Source organism: Pan paniscus, chromosome 2, assembly GCF_029289425.2.
Source record: "Pan paniscus chromosome 2, NHGRI_mPanPan1-v2.0_pri, whole genome shotgun sequence".
NCBI classification, from domain to species: Eukaryota; Metazoa; Chordata; class Mammalia; order Primates; family Hominidae; genus Pan; species Pan paniscus.
Genome location: NC_085926.1, coordinates 47304543 through 47322269, shown reverse-complemented (window position 1 = coordinate 47322269; position 17727 = coordinate 47304543).

Below are 17727 nucleotides of genomic sequence, written 5' to 3'. Positions count from 1 at the left end.
TCTAAGCTTCTCAAACTGACGGCGGGTCATGTATTGGGAGTACACAGTCCCTGAACAAACACATCCGCAGCATCTAAATGCTTGATTTTACTGGAGTTTCTGCCCCACCATGGAAATATTAATACAAAATATTTCTTTTTTTTTTTTTTTTGAGACGGAGTCTCGATCTGTCACCCAGGCTAGAGTGCAGTGGTGCAATCTTGGCTCACTGCAACCTCCGCCTCCCGGGTTCACGCCATTCTCCTGCCTCAGCCTCCCGAGTAGCTGGGACTACAGGCGCCCGCCACCACACCCGGCTAATTTTTTGTATTTTTAGTAGAGACGGGGTTTCACCATGTTAGCCAGGATGGTCTCAATCTCCTGATCTCGTGATCCGCCCGCCTCGGCCTCCCAAAGTGGTGGGATTACAGGCGTGAGCCACCGCGCCCGGCCCAATACAAAATATTTCAATGTTAAAACATTTATAGACAACTCAACATAAAAAATATAATAATTTGGCCAGGTGCAGTGGTTCACTCCTGTAATCCCAGCACTTTGGGAGGCCGAGGCGGGCAGATCACCTGAGGTCAGGGGTTTGAGACCAGCCTGGCGAACATGGTGAAATCCTGTCTCTACTAAAAATACAAAAATTAGCCCAGTGTGGTGGCAGGCATGTGTAGTCCCAGCTACTCGGGAGGCTGAGGCACAAGAATCACTTCAACCCGGGAGGTGGAGGTTGCAGTGAGCCGAGATGGCACCACTGCACTCCAGCCTGGGCGATAGAGCAAGACTCTGTCTCAAAAAAAATAAAAAATAAAAAGCTGGCTAGGCATGGTGGCTCATGCCTGCAATCCCAGCACTTTGGGAGGTCAAGGTGGAAGAATTGCTTGAGCCCAGGAGTTTGAGACCAGACTGGGCAACATAGTGAGACCCTTGCCTCCTCAAAAAATTAGTCAGGCTTGGTGGCTCATGCCTGTAGCTACAGATGCAGAGCACCCAGCTATAGAGCGACAGAGCAGGACCTACCTCAAAAAAAGAAAAAAAAAAAGTTGCAGATGTATTGTGGAATAAAATGCAGACTCCGCATGGGCATTTTTAAAATACTTTTTTATTTTTGTAAAACTGAAAGTTTATTATTTTGAAAGTTTTCAAATAATAAAAGCTAAAAGAAGAAACATAGAGATAAGCATTGTTAACTTTAGTGAACATTCTTTCAGATGCCCTACTAATGATATTGTTAGGATGTTGATTGGTGCTTAATTTTATATACAAGGAGTTATGCCTTAATCGGGGGTGGGTTGACATGCTATCTTCCTTGGTCTGCGCAATCCCCCTCTCTGCTTTTATTTTTATTTTTCCCACCCCATTTCCTATCCCATCCCATTTTCCATCCCCTCAACCTTTAATCTTTTTTTAAATACATACAGTGGCATGATCATAGCTTATGCCATGAGCTATGAGTGTCTGTTCTCACACTTGAGCCTCTAACTCCTAGGCTCAAGCACTCCTCCCATCTCAGCCTCCTGAATAGTTAGGACTACAGGTGTGTGCCACCATGCCTATCTAATTTTTTAATTTTTTGTGGAGATGGGCTCTTGCTGTGTTGGGGTCAGGCTGATGAACTCCTGGGCTCAAGCATTCTCCCTCTTCTGTCTCTGGAGTAGCTGGGACTATGGGCATGTGCCACAACACCCAGCCCTTTAATCATTCTTACTGGCATTTTGGGGGTGTTAGAAAATGTGTATCATTTCAAGAGATGAATTCTAATATCTATATATAAAAAGTAGTAAGTTACACATCTCTTCTTCCTAAAAGTGGCAGTCTATCAGAGAAGGGATAATGGCAGGGGCCTGGAGGGCGTGAGTGTTGGCAGGCTTGACAGTGGTGGCCCAGTGCTGTTGAGCTATGAGATTGTCACCCAGGCCTTAAAAATCTACCATGGGGATAATTGGGAAAGTCCCGTTTCCACTGCTGGAGGCCATCCCATTAGCTAGGTCGGTGAGTGTCTCAAGGGCCCAGGCTTGGGTAGGAGACAGTGGGGAAGCAGGTATTACCTGCCTCATACCTGTAAGGATGGCTGGCAGGAGAGAATGCCTGGCACAGGCACCAAGTGCTTGGTTACTGTTCGTTCTTGATGTTATTATAATGTTTCTCTCACCTGAAGGTAAGACAAGATAGTAATCTTGGGCCTGAAAGCCGGCTGGCTGGTAAATTTAGAGCTTCATCCAGCGAAGTCTGGGGATCCAGACTATACTCAGGTCCTGGGCTTGGGGGAATATGCAGAGCTGTTTCAGAGGACAGACAGGAAGGGAACTGGTCTCACCAACACCTTTGGGGGTTTCCGGTTTCGCCTTCCTGCACTATTACCTCACGTGGCAGCTGAACATGCAGGGCAGGGATTCTTCTTCCTGTTTCCTCACACAGAGGAGGAAATTGAGGGACAAAGACAGGAAGTGACTTGTATTAGGCCGTTCTTGCATTGCTATAAAGAAATACCAGAGATTGGGTAATTTATAAAGAAAAGAGGTTTAACTGGCTCACAGTTCTGCAGGCTTTATAGGAAGCATGGTCCTGGCATCTGCTTGGCTTTTGAGGAGGCGTCAGGAAGCTTGCCATCATGGCAGAAGGTGAAAGGTGAGCAGGCACGTCATATGGTGAAGGCAGGAACAAGGTGGAGGGGACGTGCCACACACATTTAAACTACCAGATCTTGTGGGAACTCAGAGAAAGAGCTCACTTATCATGAAGGGGATGGCCCAGGTCATTCATAAGGGATCCACCCCCATGATCCAAACACCTCCCACCAGGCTCTACCTCCAACACTGGGGACTACAATTTGACATGAGATTTGGTAGGGACATACAGTCAAACTATATCATTCTGCCCATGGCCCCCACAAATCTCATGTCCTTCTCACATTGCAAAATACAATTATGCCTTTACAACAGTCCCCTAAAATCTTATTTGTTTTTTGTTTTTTTTTGAGACAGAGTTTCACTCTTGTTGCCCAGGCTGAAGTACAATGGTGCGACCTCGGATCACTGCAACCTCTGCCTCCCAGGTTCAAGTGATTCTCCTGCCTCAGTCTCTGGAGTAGCTGGGATTGCAGGTGCCCACCACCATGCCTGGCTAATTTTTAAATATTTTTAGTAGAGACGGCGTTTCACCATGTTGGCCAGGCTGGTCTTGAACTCCTGACTTCAGGTGATCCACCCGCCTCGGCCTCCCAAAATGCTGGGATTATAGGTGTGAGCTACCGTGCCTGGCCTAATTTTATTTTTTTGAGACAAGTTCTTGCTCTGTCACCCTGGCTGGAGTGCAGTGGTGCTATCTCGGCTCACTGCAACCTCCACCTTCCAGGCTCAAGTGCTCCTCCCATCTCAGCCTCCAGAGTAGCTAGGCCCACAGGCACATGCCACCATGCCTGGCTAATTTTTATGTTTTTTTTGTAGAGTTGGGGTTTCACCATGTTGCCCACGCTGGTCTTGAACTCCTGGACTCGAGTGATCCACCCACCTTAGCCTCCCAAAATGCTGGGATTACAGGTATGAGCTACTGCTCCTAGCCTACTTATTTATTTATTTTAAAAATTGTTTTATCAACTCCCAAGCACTTAGACTCCAAAGTCTTAACTCATTCCAGCATTAACTCAAAAATCCCCCAGCCTGACCAACATGGTGAAAACCTGTCTCTACTAAAAATACAAAAATTAGCCGGGCTTGGTGGCACGTGCTTGTAATCCCAGCTACTCAGGAGACTGAGGCAGGAGAATTGCTTGAACCCGGGAGGCAGAGGTTGCAGTGAGCCAAGATTGAGCCACTGCACTCCAGCCTGGGTGACAGAGCAAGAATCCTACTCAAAAAAAAAAAAAAAAAAAAGTCTCAAGTCCAAAGTCTTATCTAGAGATGAGTCCCTTCCACCTAGGAGCCTGTAAAATCAAAAAGAAATTATTTACCTCCAAGATACAGTGGGGGTATAGGCATTGAGTAAACATCATTTCAAAAGGGAGAATTTGGCCAAAAGAAAGGGGCTACAGGCCCCATGCAAGTCCAAAATCCAGAAGCCATTCATTAAATCTTTTTTTTTTTTTTTTTTTGAGATGGAGTCTCATTCTGTCACCCAGACTGGAGTGCAGTGGTGAGATCTCGGCTCACTATAACCTCCGCCTCCCAGGTTCAAACCATTCTCCTGCCTCAGCCTCCCAAGTAGCTGGGACTACAGGCATGTGCCACCATGCCCAGCTAATTTTTTTTTTTTTTTTTTTTTTTTGAGATGGCATTTTGCTCTTGTCGCCTAGGCTGGAGTGCAATGGTGGGATCTCGGGTCACTGCAACCTCCTCCTCCCAGGTTCAAGCAATTCTCCTGCCTCAGCCTCCTGAGTAGCTGGGATTACAAGTGCCCACGACCACGCCCAGCTAATTTTTTGTGTATTTTTAGTAGAGACAGTGTTTCACCATGTTGGTCAGGCTGGTCTCAAACTCCTGACCTCAGGTGATCCACCTGCCTTGGCATCCCAAAGTGCTGGGATTACAGGCATGAGCCATCGCACCTTGCCTAATTTTTGCATTTTTAGTAGAGATGGGGTTTCACCGTGTTGGCCAGGCTGATCTTGAACTCCTGACCTCAGGTGATCTGCCCACCTCAGCCTCCCAAAGTCCTGGTGTTAGATATGAGTCCTAAATTTCTCTTCAAAGAGTCAATATGTCAGTATGTTCCATTCTTTGCCTTCTACTTTTAAACTTAACTTCCTCATAAAGCAACCTTTTTCCATCACCTGCTCCACCCTGACTCATTCCGATTACCTGCTCCACCCTGACTCATTTCAATTACCTGCTCCGCCCTGACTCATTCTCCACCCTGACTCATTCCATAACCATTTTTCCTGCCAAACCACTTACCTCATCACTCTCTTTAAATTAGCCAGTCAGAATTAGTTTAGCCTGTGCAGTCTAACCCTAGCCAATAGGGGAACAACACAGCAGCAGGAGAAATTCTTCCCCTCCCTTGCCCAGGTTTGCACTCACCATTGCTCCATCTGTGAGGGCGCACCCTTCTATAGAAGTAAATTGCCTTGCTGAGACGAAAAAAAGAAAATTTTATATTCAAGTGCTATTTCTTTTGCTGCACCAAAACTTTATAACACTGGGATTACAGGCATGAGCCACTGCGCCCAGCCCATTCATTAAATCTTAATGCTCCAAAACAATCTTCTTTGACTCCATATCCTGCATTCAAGGCACACTGGTGGGAAGGGTGGGTTCCCAAGGCCTTGGGCAGCTCTGCCCCTGTGACTTTTCCATGCTGAAATTGCAAGCCATTGGTGGCTCTAACATTCCTGGGTCTGGAGGATGGCAGCCTCCTTCCAACAGCTCCACCAGGCAGTGCCCCACTGGGGACTCTGTGTGTGGGGTCTAACTCCACATTTCCCCTTGGCACTGCCCTAGTAGAGATTCTCTGTGAGGGCAGTGCCACAGCAGCAGGCTTCTGCCCAGACACCCAGGCTTTCCTCATACATCCTCTGAAATCTAGGCGGAGGCTGCCAAGCCTTCACTTTTGGACTCTGTGCACCCACAGGATTAACATAATATGGAAGCTGCCAAGGCTTACCACTTGCATTCTCCAAAGTGAGACTGCAAAGTGGCAGCAGCCTGAGCTATACTTGGGCCCCTTTGAGCCCTGGCTGGAGCTGGAGTGGTCGGGATGTGGGAAGCAGTGTCCTGAGGGTGTGCAGGGCAGCAGGGCCCTAGGCCTGGCCCATGAAATCATTCTTCCCCACTAGGCCTCAGGGCCTGTGATGGGAGGGGCTGCCACAAAGGTCTCTGAAATGCCTTCAAGACCTTTTCCCCATTGTCTTGGTTATTAGCATTTGGCTCCCTTTTAGCTATGCAAATATCTCTAGCAAGTCGTTGTGCCACAGCCTGCTTGAATTCTCTCCTTGAAAATGGGCTTTACTTTTCTACCACATGGCCAGGTTGTAAAATTTCCAAACTTACACATTCTGCTTCCCTTTTAAATATAACTTCTGCCGAGGCATGGTGGCTCATGCCTATAATCCCAGCACTTTGGGAAGCTGAGGCAGGTGAACTGTCTGAGGTCAGGAGCTGAAGACCAGACAGACCAACATGGTGAAACCCTGTCTCTACTAAAAATACAAAAAAATTAGCCAGGTGTGGTGGTGCATGCCTGTGATCCCAGCTACTCGGGAGGCTGAGGCAGGAGAGCTGCTTGAACCTGGGAGGTGGATGTTGCAGTGAGCCAAGACTGCACCATTGCACTCCAACCTGGGCAACAAGAGTGAAACTCCATCTCAAAAACAAACAAATAAATGAATAAACAAAAAAAATATATATGTTCCAACTTTAAGTCATCTCTTTGCTCCCACAGCTGAGTATAGGTTGTTAGAAGCAGCCAGGCCATATCCTGAGTGCTTTGCTGCTTAGTAATTTCTTCTGCAATACCCTAAATCAAACTTCCACAGATCCCTATGGCATGAACACAATGCAGCCAAGCTCTTTGCTAAGGCATAACATGCATTACTTTTGCTCCAGTTACCAATAAGTTCCTCATTTCCATCTGAGACTTTGGCAGCCTGGATTTCATTGTCCATATCACTATCAGCATTTTGGTCACAGCCATTTAACCAGTCTCTAAGAAGTTCCAAACTTTCCCTCATTTTCCTGTCTTCTTCCAAACTCTCCAAACTCTTTTTTTTTTTTTTGAGACGGAGTCCCACTCTGTTGCCAGGCTGGAGTGCAGTGGCATAATGTCGGCTCACTACAACCTCCACCTCCCGTGTTCAAGTGATTCTCCTGCTTCAGCCTCCTGATTAGCTTGGAGTACAGGCACGTGCCACCATGACCGGCTAATTTTTGTATTTTTAGTTAGAGACAGGGTTTCACCATATTGGCCAGGCTGGTCTTGAATTCCCAACCTCAGATGATCTGCTCACCTCAGCCTCTGAAAGTGCTGGGATTACAGGTGTGAGCCACCATGCCCGGCCTGAGCCCTCCAAACTCTTCCAAACTCTGTTACCCAGTTCCAAAGTCACTTCTACACTTTCAGGTATCTTTATAGTAATGCCCCAATCCTCGCTATCAATTTTCTGTATTAGGCCGTTCTTGCATTGCTATATTAAAAAAAATACCTGAGACTGGGTAATTTATAAAGAGAAGAAGTTTAACTGGCTCACAGTTCTGCAGGCTTTATAGGAAGCATGGTGCTGGCATGTGCTTGGCTTTCAGGGAGGCCTCAGGAAGCTTGCAATCATGGTGGAAGGTGAAGTGGGAACAGGCACATGGTGAAAGCAGAAACAAGAGAGCGAATGGAGGGGGAGTTGCCACACACTTTTAAATGACCAGATCTTGTGTGAACTCAGAGCAAGAGTTCATTTATCACCAAGAGCATGGCCGAAGCCATTTATGAGGGATTAGTCTCCATGATCCAAACACTTCCTACCAGGTCCTACCTCCAACACTGGGGATTACAATTCAACATGAGATTTGGCAGGAAGATACGCTCAAACTATATCATGACCCCTCAGGGTTGTACAGTTAGTAAGCGGTATCCTTTGGCTACTTTCCAAAAGCTGAAGCACCTTAAACCTCTGCTGAGACTACTTAACAAGCCCCCTGGCTTTGGTGAAAAGTGCAGACCTGGGGTAAGACCCTTCCAGCCGTGTAACCTTAACCTCTCTGTGCCTTTGTTCCCTCACCTGTAAAAGGGAGATGATCATGACTTTTTTGTTGCTTCTTTAGAACTCAGCTTTAGGATTAAAGAGATAGTATGCATTTCCAGCTGGGAGATGGCCCCAAAAATGTGCCTTCAGGGAGGAGGGCAACTGAGTCTTCATCCCTCCAGCTCCCAGCCCTGTGAGCAAAAGGTCCCCTCCTCTCTTGCTCTAAAGAAGATGTGTGTCTGCCTCCACCCACCTCACCTGATCACTTCACCTGAGGTTCGAATGTGGAAAAAATCTGATTTTTTCTCATTGTTTTTTCTTGCTACAAATTATTGCAAATCCTTATTTATAAAAGCAATACATACTTTAAAAATTACTAAATGTATATAAAAAGAACACACCTGACAGGGTGGCTCAAGCCTGTATCCCAGCACTTTGGGAGGCTGAGGCAGCTGGATCGCTTGAACTCAGGAGTTTGAGTCCAGCCTGGGCAACATGGGGAAACCCTTTCTCTACCAAAAATACAAAAACTAGCCGAGTGTGGCGGTGTGGGCCTGTGGTAGCAGCTACTGGGGAGGCTGAGGTGGGATGATCGCTGGAGCCCAGGAAGTCGAGGCTACAGTGAACTGAGATCTCACCGCTGCACTCCGGCCTGGGCCCTGGGCGACAGAGCGAGACCCTGTATCTAAATAAATAAATAAATAAATAAATAATAAATAAATAAATAAATAAGTGGCCATCCTTTATTTTAATGGACGCGCATCTAGTCCACTGGGGTTCTTCCTAGCGATTGTCTCTCGCTCCTGGCTCTGGCTTGCGTCTATGGTTTGAGGATGACTTAGGGGAAAATACCACAGTGGGGCATGGGATTCCCATGGGTCTACACGGCCCTCCAGGCTCCGGCCTTCCTGGACGGCCGGGGTCCTGGGCTCGGGCAGTCCTGCCACTCTCGGGGTGGGTGGCCCGGACCGGGGTGGGCTCACTTGTGGCTCGCGCCGGGGTCTTTGTTGCAACCGAGGGTCAGGAACCGCAAATGGCCCAGTGTGAAGAATTCTCCCGTGCAGATTGGCCACGGGGGAATTCTTCACGCGGTATTTGCGATTCCTGACCCTCGGTTCCAACAAAGATCCCGGCGCGAGTCAGAGGTGAGCCCGCCCCGGTGTGGCCCCCCGGGTCCCTCCTCTAGCCCGCAGACGCGCCTCCCTGAAACTCCTCCGTGAATCCCGTCCTTCCCCTCGCCGGCGGCTTTAGCCTGGTTACCTCCCGACCACTGGGGTGCCGCCGCCTGGGCCAGCAATTTAGAGCATGGCGCCTCAGTTTCCTCATCTGGAAAGTAGGAGCGGATCCAGCACTTAACGCAAGCTGTTGGGAAGGGGGAGGCCTGTAGTGTGTGGGGAATGCGAGGGTCTAGGTTGTTGCTAGTCCTCCGCAGGAGACGAAGAGGAGGGGTCCGGGCTGGCTGAGGGCGCTCGGTGCTCTCAGGGCCCTGGCTGTGCTCCGGACCCTGGGCTCTGGCCCCAAGAGATTCCTTGGAAACCCACCCTCCCCTTAATCCCACATTTGGGAAAACTGGAGGCAGAAGTGGAGCCTCCTGGCAATTCAGAAGAACAGCCAGGACGGAAACAAGTCTCAGAGTCTGGGCCCTCTGGGATCTGGGGAAAGGGGTTCAGCCAGTGGCCGCCTCTAGCCCCATCCTTTAGCCGTCTGCCGGCGCCTCAGCCCCCTCACCCAGGCCTTGAGGGAGGGGTCGGTCAGTGACGGTGATGGTGGTGACTATTCAACGTAGCTTCTGCAGGTGCCTCCAGGGAGTTGTGGGTCCTCTGAGGCAGCCATGCCCTCCTCCCAGCCTGGGAACACCAAGCTACCGCCTGTGGTCAGGGACCTATATGAGAAAGTCAAGTAGACACCATTACCAACATCCTAAGTCATTTCTAGGGCTGGAAAAGGGAGGGGAGGCCTGCCACAGACCTCCCTTTCCCCACCTGTCCAGCTCACTCTGGGGCCTTCAGCACCCCTGTCCTGCACAGTCCGGGGGTGTCCCTTTTAGACAGCCCCCAAAACTCTAAGCCTGTCCACACTCCTCTGCCTTCGCACACCTGCTTTCCTCTGCCTGGAATTCCTGCCGCATCCTGTATCTGTAAACCCTACTCATCCTTCAAGGCACAGCTCAAAAGTCACCTCCTCCAGGAAGCCTCTCTGCTCTCCCAGGTAGAAATGCCCTTCCCTTATCTTTTTACTCTCACTGTTCAGACAGTACTGTGTTGGCTCACAGCGCACCCTCCTAAACCAGCTGTAGGTGGCTGTGGAACAAGGTTCTCTATAAGGTGCTCCTGGCATCCTGAGAGGCAGTTTGTTTTGTGAGGGACCTGAACACCTCTGCTCCCTGCCCAGTCACGTGACAACCAAATGCCCTTTCACATATCCGGACACCCCCAAAGGGGGCTGCCCATCCTTGGGAGAGAACCACAAGCAAGGCTTAATAAAGCATTTCTGAAAAAAATGATTAAGTGAATGAGTGAATGAATAAAGTGTTAGAGAGAGGCTGGACTGGCTTGATGTGGGGTAAGGAGACCAATGAGTCAGGCTCTGGGTGGGTAGGAACCATGGAGATAAACTGGGGGCCATCAGAGGGCGGGTCTGGAGGCTCAGGAGGGCAGAGGAGTCGACTGCCAGCCCCCTCAGCCCCTTAGTTTCTTAATGCCCCCACCTTTATAACACAGCTCCAGCCAGAACTTCTCCCTGAACAGCAGACTAGGACTATGGGCACGCACCACCATATCCGGCTGATTTTTGTATTGAGGAGACTTGGTTTTGCTTTGTTGCCCAGGCTGGTCTCGAACTCCTGGCCTCAAGTGATCTGCCCCCCTCAGCCTCCCAAAGTGCTGGGATTACAGGTGTGAACCACCACGCCCGGCCTAGTTGACACCTAAATCCTGGTTGGCACCCACTAGTGGGTAAGAGGAGGGGAAAAGGGATGCTGCAAGAGGTGACTCTGGAGTGAGGTTGGGAAATGGGCAGGTTTGGGCTGAGCAAGATAAGTCGAGACCCTCAGATCCTCTCCCACAGTGGAGAAATTGATGTTCAGCTGGCAAAGGCTACTTCCAACCCTTGCAGGCCCACAGAATGCAAAGGTACCTCATTCATGCCACATCACTCCCTTGCAGAACCCTCCACTATGAAAAAAGAGTGCTTCCTGGCCTCATCCAGGTCTTCTGTGGGTCACTAGGCCCAGCCTCTTGGATCCTGCACACGATGGGACTGGGTTGGGTGACTTCTCCCAGGAAACTCAGGGCCCATCTATGGTGGTCAACATCACACATCACACAAGGTCTGGGGAAACTGGCCCTGCAAGATGAGGCTGGCCTGTAGTACCAGCCACAAGGCCCTGCTTCCGGGTGATGCTGATGCTGCCTATCCATGGACTACATGTTGAGTAGTGAGGCTTTAAAGGACATGCACTTCCAAAATTATTTAAACTTTGCCAATAGTTTACATAAAATAATTTATGTGTGAGCACCTATAGTTATTTAATTTGGCCAGGCACAGTGGCTCATGCCTGTAATCCCAGCGTTTTGGGAAGCTGAGGTGGGTGGATCACTTGAGGCTAAGAGTTCAAGGCTAGCCTGGCCAACATGGTGAAAACTAGTCTCTACTAAAAATACAAAACTTAGCTGGGTGTGGTGGTGCATGCCTGTAATCCCAGCTACTTGGGAGGCTGAGGCAGGAGAATCACTTGAGCCAGGGAGGAGGAGGTTGCAGTGAGCTGAGATCGTACCACTGCACTCCAACCTGGGCAACAGAGTAAGATTCCATCTCAGAAAAAAAAAAAAAAGTTATTTAATTCAAAATCAAGAAGATGTAAAGCTCCTCAATCCATGCTTAATGCTAAAACTTAAAGATGGTATAAAAAATAACATTATGAACAAGTTTGCCATAGTCTACTGGCAAATAATAAAAGTAATGCTTGGAATAGTGTCCGTGGCCCTGCTCTCCCGGGGTCCTTCACCCACACTGTTACACCCAGCAGACATGAAGCCAAATCCTTTCCTACCCTAAAACTCCCAGTTTAGGCTTCCTCTAGATTCTTGCAGATTAAGTTCAACCAAATTACAGCCCAATCGTATTAAAACACACAAAATTAGATCTGAATACGACGGAAAGACAGGTCTTGTTCTAGTTTAAGCTCTAAGATGCAGGGAATTTTATCAGTTTTGTTTACTGCTTTGTCCCCATACCTAAAATTCAGTATTTTTAATTAAAAATAAATCGTGAGGCTGGGCACGGTGGCTTACGCCTGTAATCCCAGTACTTTGGGAGGCCAAGGCAGGCAGATCACCTGAAGTCAGGAGTTCAAGACCAGCCTGGCCAACATGGTGAATCCCCCATCTCTACTAAAAATACAAAAATTAGCCGGGCGTGGTGGCAGGTGCCTGTAATCCCAGCTACCCCAGAGGCTGAAGCAGGAGAATTGCTTGAACCCGAGGCGGAGGCTGCAATGAGCCCAGATCGCGCGATTGCACTCCAGCCTGAGTGACAGAGCAAGACTCCGTCTCAAAAAAAAAAAAAAAAAAAAAATCAAGAATGAAGGAGAGTTCTGCTTGGAATGCAGGGGCTAAGTGCCCCAGCCCCTCCATCCTGGGTCGGGGGCACACATCCTGTCTGTTAGGGGTGCTACGTGTAAACTGTTCCCCAGGCCATCCCAACAGGAGAATAAGCCCTGAGGTCCTGGGAGCCACTGGAGGGATCTGAGCATGCTGCAATTTACAACTTTACAATTTCATTCTGGCTGCTCTGCTGTCTATAGATTGGAGGGTGAGCAAGGGGAAGTAGGAAGACCAGTTAGGAGATCATTGTAGTAATCCAGGTTCTTTTTTTTTTTTTTCCTGGGCTTGGGGGGACAGAGTCTTGCTCTGTTGCCCAGGCTGGAGTGCAGTGGCACAATCTCGGCTCACTGCAATTTCTGCCTCCTGGGTTCAAGCGATTCTCCTGCCTCAGCCTCCCAAGTGGCTGGTATTATAGGCACCCACGACCATGCCCGGCTAATTTTTGTATTTTTAGTAGAGACAGGGTTTCACCATGTTGGCCAGGCTGGTCTTGAACTCCTGACCTCATGATCTGCCCTCTTCGGCCTCCCAAAGTGTTGGGATTACAGGCGTGAGCCACTGCGCCCGGCCCATAATCCAGCTTCTAAAAGATATGCTGATGGTGTGGACTAGTATGGCAAGAGAGGAGAGAACTGGATTGGAAGTAGCGTCAACAGAACTAGGTCATGACTTGGTTATTGGAGAGGAGGAAGAAGGAAATGAATGACCCTCAACTTCTCCCACCTCCAAAACCCACGGCTGGGTTCCTGAATGAGCAACTGGGTAGGTGAGAAGATTGGGGGAAACTGGGGGATGACCAGGTTTGAGGATAAAATCAAAATTTCCACTTTGAACTGTGATCATATTGGACATATCCAAGTGAATGCATGAATCTGGGCCAGTCCAAAAAATAAGATTCCAGACACCTTCCTCACATGTGGGATGAGGTGATACCAGCTAGGGAGAATGCATGGAGTGAAATCAGAACCCAGGGCTGAGCTCTAAGGCCTCTTATATTCAGAAGTTAGAAAATGGTGGTGGTGGGCAGTATGAGTGGAGAACAGGGATGGTCTCTGAGACGAGGAGAGGTGAGCACCCTAAGGCAAGGGAGAGAGGAAAAGTGAGGAGCTTGTAAGGACACACACCATGCTCACTCTGGTGATCTCAATCCCTGCTGGTGGGGCAAGAATCTCCCTAACCACAAGGGTCCCACCCCCTAAGAGAAGCAGGTGCCCACCCTAAGGGGGACCCCAGATGAGTGAGGAAAATGAATTAGAAATTTAAAAATTGCCCACAAAAACAGAGGCTCAGATGGCTCCTTTGGTGAATTCTATCAAACATTTTAAAAAGAAAAAATACCAATCCTTCACACACTCTTTCAGAAATAGAGATGTAAGCAACACTCCCTAACTCATTCTGTAAAGCTGGTGTTACTGACCAAAGACATCACATGGAAAGGAAACTACAGAAAATATCTCAAGTGAACACAGATGCAAAAATACTTAATATTAGCAAACCACATCCGACAACATAAAAAATAATTATACACCATAACCAAGTGGGATTTATCCCAGGAATGCAACGTTGGATCAACATCTTAAAAATAAATTAATGTTATAACAACATTAACAGGCTAAAGAACAAAAACCACATGTCACCTCATAGATGCAGAAAAAGCATCTGATGAAATCTCACACCAATTCATGATACAAACTCTCAAGAAACTAATAACAGAATGAAACTTCCTCAGTTTGGAAAAGGTATAGATGAAACACCCACAGGTTAACATCAACTTGAACAGTGATGGACTGAAGGTTTTCCTCCCTAAGATTGAGAACAAGGCAAGGATGTCCACTTTTGCCACTTTCATTCAACACTGTACTAGATTTCTAGCCAGTACAATAAGACAGGAAAAAATTAAAGGCATACAGATTGGAAAGAAAGAAGTAAATGTCTTTATTTGCAGATGACATGATAATGTAGAAAATCTCAAGGAAGACACACACGGACATTTTTTTAAAAAATGATAAAACTAACAGATTGAATTTAGACAGGTCACAGGATATAAGATCAATAAACAAAAATCAATGGTATTTCTATATACTAGCACCAAAAAGTCTGAAAACAAAATTCAGCAAGCAATTCCATTCGTAATAGCAAAGTAATATGAACATTTTAACAAAAGGAGTGTAAGATGTATATACTGAAAATAACAAAATATTGCTAAGAGAAATCAAGGAATATCTAAATAAATGGACACAAACTCCATGTTCACAGACTGGAAGACTTCATATTGTCAAGATGGCAATTCTCAACTTGATCTGTAAATTAAACACAATATATATTTAAAACCTCAGAAGGCTTTTCTGTAGTAACTGACAATCTGATCATAAAAGTGACATGGGAATGCAAAGTATCTAGAAAAGTCAAAAGAATTTTGAAAAATAACAAAGTTGGAGGTGTTACATTACCTGATTTAATGACTTACAAATACTTTAAAGCCAGAGTCATCAATAACACACAATCATGGACAGGCACAGATCAATGGAACAGAACTAAGAGTTTAGAAATAAACCCTTATATTTATGCCCAATTGATTTAGACAAAGGTATCAAAGCAATTCAATGGGGAAAAGATACTCTACAACAAATGGTGCTGGGACAAATGGAAATCGGTCCATGAAAAGATGAATTTAGACTCTTCCCTTACACCATGCCCAAAAATGAACACAAAGTGGATCACATACCTACATGTAAGAATAAAACAAGAAGACTTCAAAAAGTTCTTAAGATACGACACCAAAGGCATGATCCATAAAAGAAACAACTGATAAACTAAACTTCATCAAAGTAAAAAACTTTTACAATTCAACCACCACCACTAAGAAAATGAAAAGAGCCCTTGTTAGTATAGTGGTGAGTAAAAAAAAAAAAAAGAGAAAGGGCTGGGCGTGGTGGCTCATGCCTGTAATCCCAGCACTTCGGGAGGCCGAGGAGGGCAGATCACGAGGTCAGGAGATCAAGACCATCCTGTCCAACATGGTGAAACTCCGTCTTTACTAAAAATACAAAAATTAGCCAGGCGTGGTGGCAGGCACGTGTAGTCCCACTACTCAGGAGGCTGAGGCAGGAGAATTGCTTGAACCTGGGAGGTGGAGGTTGCAGTGAGCCAAGACCACACCACTGCACTCCAGCCTGGCGACAGAGTAAGACTGTCTCAAAAAAAAAAAAAAAAAAAAAAAAAAAAAAAAAAAAAAAAGAGAGAGAGAGAGAGAAAGAAAGAAAATGAAAATAAAGACAAGCCAAGACTGGGATAAAACATTTGCAAATAATATATTTGATAAATAAAGGATTTGTATCTAGAATATGTAAAACTTTCTTACAATTCATTAATAAGACATGTGAACCAATTTAAAAATGGGCAGTAATTGAATAGATATTTCACTAAAGATATACAAATGGTTAACAATCGCATGAAAAGATGCTCAAAATCATTAGTTGTCAGAGAAATGCAAATGAACCACAATGAGATGCCACTTTGCATCCACTAGAATGGCTACAACAAAACAGAAAAGTCCAAGTGCCGACAAGAATGTGGAGGAACCTGAACCATTCATTATACATTGCTGGTGGAAATATAAAGAGGGACAGCCACTTTGGAAAAGCTTGGCAATTTCTTAAAAAGTTAAACCTAAACCTACTATATGATCCCAGCAGTTTCACTCCTAGGATCTACCCAAGAGGAATGAAAATATATGTCTAACAAAGACTTATAAATGAATGTTCATAGCCGTATTATTCATAATAGCCCCAAATTGGAAACAATCTAAACATTTATCAATCGGTGAATGAACAAAATATGGTATAGACATACAGTGGAATATAACTTAAAAACAATAAAAGGAACTATTGGTACATTCTACAATATGAATGAACTAAATTATTCTAAAGTAGGAAGCCAGACACAGAAGGCCACATATTATATGATTCCACTTATGTGAAATGTCCAGAATAGGAAAATCTATAGAGACAAAATAAAATAGTGGTTGCCTGATGATGCAGGTGAAAAGGGGAACTGCAAAAGGGATTAACTGAGTGATGAAAATATTTTAAAACAAGATGGTGATAATGGTTGCACAGCTCTGTACATTTACTAAAAGTCATTGAGTTGGACACTTAAAATGAATGAACTTTAAGGTATGTAAACTATGACTCAATGAAACTATTAAAAAATCAGTGACGTAAAAAGGAGGAAGACAAGGGAAGCATGATTAGGTGACATTTGAATGTGGATATACCTGATTGTCCCTAAATTCTTCAAGAAGCTATTGTTCAGCCTCTTCTTCATGCCCATTGCTGTGTCTACAGTAATGGAGAGTCTCACAGAGCTCACCATGTAGCAGGTAAAACAGGCAAACAGGTCACTGCATGGTAGAATATGGCCAAGGGCCAGCACAGCAGATGGAGGAGGAGTGCCACGCTGACCAGAGATGTTTTCATGAAGGTAACATCTAAACTGAGATCCTGAAGACCGTTGCTGGGCAGCTGAGAGGAAGTGTCAGTATCTCAGTGACATTCTATGTCATGCTATGAAGTTTAGGTTTTATGAACTGCAGAACTAAGCTGGGCGTGGTGGCTCACACCTGTAATCTCAACACTTAGGGAGGCCAAGGCGGGAGGATTGCTTGAAGCTAGGCATTCAAGACCAGCCTGGGCAACATAGTGAGACCGATTCTCTACAAAAAATAAAAAAAATAGCCAGGCATGATGGTGCATACCTGCTGTCTCAGCAACTCAGGAGGCTGAGGTGGGAGGATCGCTTGAGCCCAGGAGTTCAAGGCTGCAGTAAGCAATGTTGTGTACTGTTAGGTTACTGTGAGTAGCAATAAAAAGCAGCAGTGCTGGACTTTGGGGTGAAATGGAGTGGGCTCTGCTGTTGGTCATGAGGGGGAAAGGAGTCCAAATAACAAAAACAAAGAAAGAAAAAAGAAATGGAAAGTCAAGCAGATGAATCCAGTTTGACTTAGCAGTCCACTCTTCACCTATGGGGCTCTTTGGCTCTGGTCAAGGGGGCATAGATTACATGGAAAGGGCTGCTACTACTTTACAAGCAACAGGCCTTTCTCCCAGAGGGCAGAGTTCCCAGATAGTCTGGCTATCCCTTTCAGCATGAAGGCACCTGCTTCTTCACTCTTCCCCTTGCTGCCCAGTCTGCTTTTCCAAGGTCTATGACTGTTGGGAGGAATGCTGCTCCCTTCACAGGTGGAAGACACTGCTGTCCTTAGGCAGACTGGACTGTGAGTGTGGAGATCTGGTCTCAATTTCTCACAATACCACTGGTTAGCTGGAGTCAGGTTAATTACTTGGCCATTCTGAGGCAGTTTCCTTATGCTAAAATGTTACCTGCTCCGTGGGGATTACTGAGGACCATGTGAGATTCAACTGATAAGAGTGTTTATATGTAAGACATGTCCTGGTGGGGTGTGTGTGG